We start from the raw sequence: 10,035 nt of genomic DNA, 5'->3' as shown, positions 1-10,035 counted from the left end.
CGTACCAGATCACGTTAGTCAACAATGATGTGCGTATTTGGGGATTAATAAAGCTTTAGTGTCATTTTCTATATGAAGGAAAATGGCAGTGAAAATATCATCAGTACCCCCAACAGTCTAATATCACTGCCTTCTCCCGTTCGCCTCTGTCTACGTTTTTTCCTTTAACCATTCTTTTCCCTAAATGGAGAGTTGTGACAGACTCCTGTATTCCATAAACTAGCATGTTATTCGTTCTACGTACAGATTATTATGCGAAAATCTTGCACGTCATTGGCCACGAGATTTTAGGTAAAGAGATTTTGAAGTAATGTAGGGGCTGGGAACTCTCCATCTTGACTGCTTTTGGGCTGGGAGTTCACTGTTAGTAGTAGTAGTAGCAGTTGTAGTAGTAATAGTGGTAGTAGCAGTAGCAGTAGTAGTAGTAGTAGTTCGAGAGATCTGGATTCTAGGTTTCATTGACGAATAGTATGGAACCTTCAGGCTAGAAATGTCCGGTAGAGTTACAACACCTAAGCAGTGTCTGATTTGATCGGTTCCTTTTAACTCAAGAGACGACATTGTGAGCATTATTTCAGCTCTCGGTGTCAATGCACTTCAAATCTTTCTGACCAGATTTTCATATAGTAGTTTGTCTTAAGGGTACTACTGAGTTTACAGCCTTCATGACTAACACAATTAGTGGAGTACCAACATATCCAGTACTCCAGTGCTAGGGAGGCCATGTGGGGTGCTTTTGGTCATGCCTGAGTTCGCTGGCTTTTCTTTGGTTTGTTGTTAAATTCTGGTGTCCTTAGTTAACCCATTATGTACTCAGAGCATTTTCACAGGATGCTTATCTAATTAGACTTGTTATTTACGGCTAATATTTAAGCCTGTTAATATTAAAAGAGGGTAATTGTACAAGATTGCGGTTAATTATTTGATGACATGCTCAGGTTAGGAAACTCAGACATAATTGTATTTCACGTTTATTTGTATCAACATCTACACTTCGTGGCTCTGGAAAGACAATGTTAGGTCGTTTCGAAGACTGGTGAGTAGAGAGGACCTGGCGGGGATGTGTGGTGGTGTGGGGCGGGATATGGTGACACACTGCAGTAAAGAAATGCCACATAGCTCTCTGTTGGCTGCTCCTGTTACTGACCGCTCGTCACCCCTGCGAATGGATTAATCTCTTAGTTAACCTTCACTGCCACAGATCTTTAGTAGGTTAAATAAAATCGTCTTGAGGTATTACGAATAAAATTAAAAATGTGATCTAGGATTCATTGGCTTAATAATCGTCCTCCTGGGCCACAGATTTTAAGCCTGGTAGATGGCGCCTCCAGTATCTTTTCAGACATTTTCTTCCATCTAACCTCGTTTCTTTATGGATTTTAACTCTAAAACAGAAATAGAAAATTTAGTGATTAAGGCACACCCCTTGTAGGTAAATAGGTAAATAGGTCTATTAGGTGAAGAGGCATTTTAAAGGAAAAGAAAGGAGATATTTGTCCCAGAGTGAAACCTCCAATAAATCTGGGTCTGATTTACTACGTATAACCTGGAGTGGGATGGGTAGAATAGGCCTGACAAACATCTATACCTACAAGGGGTATGCCTCTATCACAGGATTTCTTATATCGGTTTTGTAATCAAAATCCATGAAGAAACGCGGTCAGATGGAAGAAACCGTCTGAACAGAGGAGTGAAACTCCCATAGACTTTATTTTTTTTTTTTCTCCCTATTATACCTATCGAATCCCAACATTTACAGGAAAAATCTTGGATACCATTTTTAGATAAAACCCACATCTATTACCCGTTTCATTTTGGGCAAAATACCTCGTTTGGTTTTCTCTAAAATGCCAGATTTAAGAAAGTAACCTATTTTTACCCATTTCCCTGTGAAGGTATGGTGATGAGACCCAGCTCACGGGATAGAGCAGTAAAAAATGGGATAGGTTGATAAAACGGCCGTCGCCGTCGCTCAGTTTTGCTCTAAAATGCACCGTTTTCGAGATATTTGCACTTTTGTGTTTTCAATGCCAGGCTCGTCCTCCTGGGCCACAGATTTTAAGCCTGGTAGATGGCGCCTCCAGTATCTTACTTGCACTACAGCAGCAACCACTGCCTCCCACACTGCCAACCCATTCTTCCTCCTGTGCCAACCTCTTCCCCTACCAGTGTCATCCTCCTGCTCTACCAGTGCCAACCTCTTCCTGTGCCAGTGCCAGTGCCAACCTCTTCCTGTGCCACTGCCACCGCCAACCTCTTCCTGTGCCAGTGCCACTGCCAACCTCTTCCTGTCCCACTGCCACTGCCAACCTCTTCCTGTGCCAGTGCCACTGCCAACCTCTTCCTGTCCCACTGCCACTGCCAACCTCTTCCTGTGCCAGTGCCACTGCCAACCTCTTCCTGTGCCAGTGCCACTGCCAACCTCTTCCTGTGCCAGTGCCACTGCCAACCTCTTCCTGTGCCAGTGCCACTGCCAACCTCCTCCTGTGCCAGTGTCAACTCCATTCTCCTCCATTGCTGTGTGTGTGTGTGTGTGTGTGTGTGTGTGTGTGTGTGTGTGTGTAGTAACGAAAAACGGATGTAGTTTGCAAGCTGTTGTTTGTAAGTCCTATTCTACCTATCCCACCCCCAGGTTGCGCGTAGTAAATGACACCCCGATCCATTGGACGTTTCACCCTGGGGCATAAATCTTAACCCTGCTGGAGTGGTGGGCTCAGGTGCCGCGTGACGTCACTAGACCTTGGGGTAGGACAGGGAGGAGTACTGTAGGGTAGGGTAGGGTAGGGTAGGGTAGGATAAGGTAGGGTAGGGTAGGATAAGGTAGGGTAGGATAAGGTAGGGTAGGGTAGGGTAGGGTAGGGCAGTGGTGTCCAACCTTTTCTAATTCTCGCCCCCGTCACTGAATGCCACGTTCCCTGCGCCCCCCTTCCTCAAATACTGTATTGTACTGACATAGTTGGCACATGTCAATAAATATCATAGATTCTTAATCTTTGAAATTGTTTATATATTCAGATAACTAGATTTCTTATTCATATCTGAAATATTTCCTCCATGTTTAGAAATTACTGAATTCCATCATAATTCATAGTTTTCAAATATAATTACCCTCATTATCAAGCCTTCGCGCCCTCCCCCAGGCAGCCCTTCATGCCCCCCTAGGGGAGCGCGCCCCACAGTTGGAAACCACTGGGGTAGGGTAAGGTAGGGTAGGGTAGGGTAGGGTAGGGTAGGGTAAGGTAGGGTAGGGTAGGGTAGGGTAGGGTAAAGTAGGGTAGGGTAGGGTAGGGTAGGGTAGGGTAGGGTAGGGTAGGGTAGGGTAGTCAATAAAAGTCGATTAGTTTTGGTCTGGTAGATTTAGGTAAGTTTACAGATACTTAAACAGATAGATAGACGTGAAAGATATTTTAATTATGAACTCTGATACAGACAGGTCTTCTCTCTCTCTCTCTCTCTCTCTCTCTCTCTCTCTCTCTCTCTAGCCAGACACCTTAATCCCGTAAGGGGTAGCCACAAAAAAATCACCTCCATGTTTCTCTGTTACAGTATTTACAGTATCAGAGTACAGGAACATTATTTAATAGGTTTTAGAAGGGATACACATCACCACACAACATAACAACATCACCACATAACATAACCACATAACAACCACATAAAACCACATAACCACAACCAGCATCACATTCTCCCACAGCAACACCACACAATCACCCGCTGCCATCACAACAAACACCATACCCTCAAACAAACAACAAGCAAACACTCTCATCAATCACTTTTCACATGTCAGCCATCTCAACCCTCATCGCGACCACCGACACACCATCCAACGTAAGAGACAGTTCCCCACAGACCCAGACTTCGCACCTTTCACCTACAACCAGACGAAGCACATCATTAACAACCTGATCCAGTCCTGCCTTACCCAACCCCACCTGACATCCAACCCAGCCCTGCCTCTCCTTTACCTCCAAGACACTGGGTAATGCTACCCCTGCTGCCTGCACCTCTGTCCCCTCCACTCATGCCACCCTACCTTTCCCCATGCCTACCCTGCTTCACCCATCCCTGCCTGACTCAACCCTATCGCCCACACTCCTGCCTCACACAGGTCCTCCGTCTTGTCTGCCACATGAACACTGAGTAATGCCACCCCTGCCTCACCACTTCACCCACCCCTGCCTACCTGCTACCACCAACACCCCTGCCTCTCCTTTATCCTTCTTTTCCTCACCCACCCCTGCCTACCTGCTACCACCACCACCCCTGCCTCACACTTCACCCACCCCTGCCTACCTGCTACCACCAACACCCCTGCCTCACCTTAACCCTTCTCTGCCTCACATCCCCCTGCATACCTGCCTCACCTACCCCTACCACCCTGACGCCTCCATGCAATCTGCCCAGTCAAGGTTCCGTGGGGTAGAGGGAGGGGGAGGCCGAGGATGAGATGTAAGGATGGAGTGGAGGTATACGAGAGGGGAGGGGGGGTGAACTGGTAGCAGGGCATTGAAATGGCAGGGGACGGGGCTACGTGGAAACGATTTGCTTGCGGCCACCCCTTACGGGATTGAGGCGTCTGGCAATAAATAGATATAAATAGATAGACTGCTAGAAATTCGCTGGTGCAATAAAAAATACAAATCGCCTGACATACAAAAGCTTACACTCAGTTTGGAAGACTTGAACTGGAGACAACCAACACTTGCCCCGTCCTTAGTAGAAGTCTTTACAGAGTGAATAAAACTGTGTACCCTTTCCGTTCCTAGGTTATTTCTCCTCTCTTTGCTCTCCAAATCAACCTCCCCACTGGCAAACATCATTCACACACCCCCGCGGTAGAGCAGCGACTGTCACCGCATCGTCAATCAATCACTGCGTGAAGGCAGCACCTTACGAATGTCACCTCCATCACATTCTGTCATCGTCGCGAGAGGGCAGCACTAAGCAGACACCCTAAAAAAATACAGACGACGAGGCCTATAGCTTCTGTCTGGATCAGTGATATGCAAGATGTTATGCAGAAGTAATGTAGAAACTAAGTTGTTATGGAAGAGGTGTTTATATTACTTAGTAAGAGGCTAGTAATTGCAGTCACTGGCTCAATAACATGCCACATCGGTGAGTTACCCTCCCCTCTGGAGTTACGGAGGTGACTAAGGTTCGTGCGATAGGAACAGAAAACATGTTAAATACAGCAAAGTGAAGAAATTTGGCCAATTATTTCCATATTAACGCGGCAAATACACAAACCTGTCTAATACAAATTCTACAACCAGTCAGCGTCCTCACTGTACTAAGACATTATGTCTTGTCAGTCACATGTATATGTAAAAAATGTTTTAAAGATACATTAGTCTAAAGACATTTTGTCGCAGAACTGCACCAGTATCTCTACACTCTGGCTTCGGCTTTCCTGCCATGCTCTGACTAAATATATCTGTTCTGTTTACTTATCCGCTAATTCTACTGACTATCAAAAATTCTTCGACTATCTTACTTCTACGATGGAACACATTCTATCCATTTCTCCTTTCTCTGAAATCTCCAAGAATGGAGATTTCAATGTTCACCACCACCTTTGGCTCTCCTCTCCTTTCACTGATCCACCTGGTGAACAAGCCTACATCTTTTCTATCCTTAATGACCTAGAGCAGCTTGTACAGCACCCTACCCGTATCCCTGACCATCTTGGAGAGAGCTCCAACATACTTGACCTCTTCCTCACAACTAATCCTTCTGCTTACTCTGTTAATCTTTTCTCTCCGTTGGGCTCCTCTGATCACAACCTTATCACCTTAACCTGTCCTACCACTCCGGTACGGCCTGTGGACCCTCCAGGGAAACGTCGTCTGTGGCATTTTGGAGCCACGGACTGGGAGGCCCTCAGGCAGTACTTCTTTGATTTTCCCTGGAATGATTATTGCTTCCATGGCCGTGAGCCATCTGAGTGTGCCTTGCGCATTACGGAGGTTATTCTCTCGGGCATGGAAGCATACATTCCTTTCTCATATCCTTTGACTAACGCAAGAAAGCCTTGGTTTAATCATGCTTGTTCTAATACTGTCGGCAACAAGGAGAGGGCATATAAAAGGTACCAGAGCCAACCCACCCTTGAATCACATCATCTTTACGTTTCTGCCCGGAATCGTGCTACGTCTGTTCTTCGCTCTGCTATAAATAATTTCATCCGTACTAAATGCTCTCAACTCTCCAACTCGAATTCTTCCCGCTCCTTCTGGCACCATGCCAAAAACCTTTCTAACAACTTTACCTCATCATCCTTCCCTCCTCTTTTCTACTCTGATGGTTCTGTAGCTATTTCTTCTACTGATAAAGCAGATCTCTTCGCACAGACTTTCTCCTCCAATTCCACCTTAGACGATTCCGGTGCTGTTCCTCCATCACTTCCCCCCTCTGACTTCCTCATGGCTGACATTAAAATTTCTTCAGCTGATGTATTTTCTGTCATCACTGGCCTCAATACTAACAAGGCATATGGGCCTGATGGGGTCCCTCCTGTTGTTCTCAAGAACTGTGCTTCTGTGCTTACACCCTGCCAAGGCAAACTCTTTTGCCTTTGTCTGTCAACTTGTACCTTTCCTTCTTGCTGGAAGTTTGCTCTCATTCAGCCAGTCCCAAAGAAGGGTGACCACTCCCAACCCTCCAATTATCGTCCAATTGCTTTAACGTCTTGTATTTCAAAAGTTTTCGAGTCAATTCTCAATAGAAAAATTTTAAGGCATCTTTCCTATCACAACCTTCTTTCTGATCGTCAGTACGGGTTCCATCAAGGACGCTCCACAGGCGATCTTCTCACCTACCTTTCAGACTCCTGGTCATCCTCCTTTCGGGACTTTGGCGAAAGCTTTGCCATTGCACTTGACATCTTAAAGGCTATCGATTGAGTCTGGCATAAATCTTTAATTTCCAAACTGCCCTCCTACGGTTTCTATCCTTCTATCTGTGCCTTCATCGCTAGCTTCCTTTCTGGTCGTTCTATAGCCGCTGTTGTAGACGGCCATCGTTCTTCTCCTAGATCTATCAACAGTGGTGTTCCTCAGGGCTCTGTCCTATCACCAACTCTCTTCCTTTTATTCATCAATGACCTTCTAAGCTGTACATCTAACCCTATCCACTCATACGCTGATGACTCCACCCTTCACCTTTCCATTCGGTTCCTGCAACGCCCATCTCAACAGTTACTTCAACAAACAAGGGATGAGGCTATGGCACACCTAATGTCTGACTTGGCTCGTATCTCTGACTGGGGTAAAAATAATATGGTTGTTTTTAATGCATCTAAGACTCAGTTCTTACACCTATCAACCCGACAAAATCTTCCACAGGAGTACCCACTAATGTTTAATAATACTCAGCTTAATCCTGCATCATCCTTGAACATGCTTGGGGTTTCATTTACTTGGGACTTATCTTGGAAAGATCATATTACATCTCTTGTAAAATCTGCTTCCAAGAGATTGGGTGTGCTAAGCCGACTCCGTTCCTTCTTTACCCCCTGCACAATTGTTGACTCTATACAGGGGTTTTATCCGCCCCTGTGTGGAGTACAACTCTCATGTGTGGGGAGGCTCCCCACATACAGCTCTTCTCAATAGGGTGGAGTCAAAGGCTTTTCGTCTCATTAACTCTCCTCCTCTTACTGACTCCCTTCAACCTCTGTCTCTTCGCCGCACTGTTGCCTCTTTATCTCTTTTCTATCGCTACTTCAATGGTCACTGCTCCTCTTACTGACTCCCTTCAACCTCTGTCTCTTCGCCGCACTGTTGCATCTTTATCTCTTTTCTATCGTTACTTTAATGGTCACTACTCCTCTGAACTGTCTGCTTGCATTCCTCCACCTCTACGACCGGCGCGTAGCACCCGTCTAGCAGCAAACTCTCATCCCTTTCTGTCCAACTCTCTAATGCAAGAGTTAACCGTTACTCCCAGTCTTTCATTTATGCAACAGGTCAACTCTGGAACTGTCTCCCTCTCTCTATTTCCTGCTGCCTATGATCTCCAGTCTTTCAAACGAAGTGTGTCCAGGCATCTCAAAATGATCGGATCTTGAATTTGGCTCTCTATTGTATTTTGTTTTTCTCTTGGAGGGAACTGTTACTGCGGGCTCATGGCCTTTGGTTCCTTCTTCCTCGCATAAAAAAAGAAAAAAAAAACATGCAAGAGTTCGACAGGAAAATAAATCTGTGCTATTATTTCTTCAACGAGAAAGGCAGTTGTGTATCTCTTATAGCCTATAGAATATAGCCAGCAATTACTGTTCGCAATAGGTCAAGGGTTTTGTGCAATATTACGCCACTATATCTTAAAAAACAAAAAAACAAAAAAAAAATGCTTTTAAAAAAATGTTAGCGCGTCCGAAAAGTTACCGGACATTTCTAGCAATATTATTATTTTGGAATGATTTCGGTGCTATTCAAATATACTGAGAGAGGAGTTCATTCTAGTTTTTCTATACCATAATGCTCAACCACGCTAGTATACATTTCTCTGTGCGTAATTTCAAATACACCAGCTTTTCGTGAATCAAAATGCATGCAAATATAACCATATGGCAATACGAGTTGGCGGGCGCTCCATTCAAAACATAGGTTCTTAAGTTCATTATTGTAACATATTTCCGCTTGATTACTGTACGTTAATGCTTCTACAGTGTGTATTGATGTGGTAGGACATATAAACGCTTCTGAGATGAGTTAGACTTGAATTTGAAATGATTTAGGCGACAAATAAAGAGGTTTTGTTGTCACTCAATCATGTTTTCTCACCCTTTGTTTACGTTGTTCCATTCATAGTTTTGCTTTTAAATTTACCCGTTACGGCACTGTTTACGTTGCAGACCTTTAAATTCATTCATACTAAAGAGTGTACTTCATTCAAGAAAAAGAAATGCGAGAGAAAGAAGAAATGAAAGAAAAAGATATGAGAATGATGAAAGGAGAAAGAGAAAAAAATTAGATGATGATGAAGGTCTTTAGAATGAAGGAAGAGTTGGAGATAAAAGAGAATAGGAAGATGGAAGATGAAAGAAAGTTGATGAGAATGAGGGCGGCAAGGGTAGTCGGTGATACATTGGTTAGCCTCTCCCTCTCTCTCCAATACTGTACTTATATTTTCCCTTCCTTGTGATTTAAGACTATTTTTCTGCCCTCTCCGTTTCCCCCTCCCATCTCTTCCTTTTCTTCTCCCATCTTTCCTCCTTCAATTTTACTTCTCGTGGTGATTCTTGTATTCCTTTTTCTGCCTCCTCCCAGTCTCGTTTTCTTCTCTGCTTAATTTATTGTATTTCTTTTTTGCCCCATCTCCTCTCCTTCCTTTTCTCCTCCTCTTCCTAATACCTTTCCTTTCCTGCCTCTTCTCCTCCCATCTTTCCTTCCTTGACTTTCCTTTCCTTATTTTATTTTTCATTAATGCATTCTTTTTCTGCCCCTTCTCCTCCCATCTTTCCTCCTCCTTTCTATGATTTCCTCCTTTTTTTTTTTCATTAATGCATTTCTCTTCTTCCCCTTCTATCTCTCAACCTCCTCCTCCTCGCCTTTTCACCAGTCTCCTTCCCTCCTCTTACCTGTACTGGCATGTTCTCTACTGGTTTTACATCATATTTTGGCAGCTTTTAACAGATCTTCATTTATATGGTGTTTGCAACACCTTAAAGCTTCTTTGGTTATACAGTACATTTCAAGGAGTGCCCAGTTCCTTTGCTGTATGGGGCTACTCTTGGATCAGTATTATCATATTCTTTAGGCAACTTACCTCACTCCAGTGACCTCCACATTCACTTACCTCAGGCCTTTGCTGGTTCCTTTATATTATTTTGTAGTATTTCCAACCTCCCGTCGCCCTTCAAATCCCGGTACTATATTACAGTAGACCAGTTGGCCCAAACTAGGCAGCTGGTATGCAAGTGTGACAGGTAAAAGAACAGTCAGAGTCTCACAAGTTCAGGAGACACCCAGGCACCTTTTCCTCACCAGGGTATTTCTGTATATATCAATGTTCCCCTCGTGATGG

This window comes from Coenobita brevimanus, chromosome 37 (genome assembly GCF_032717465.1).
Source record: "Coenobita brevimanus isolate Jiangsu-jjx chromosome 37, ASM3271746v2, whole genome shotgun sequence".
NCBI classification, from domain to species: Eukaryota; Metazoa; Arthropoda; class Malacostraca; order Decapoda; family Coenobitidae; genus Coenobita; species Coenobita brevimanus.
This window is presented reverse-complemented; position numbering follows the sequence as displayed.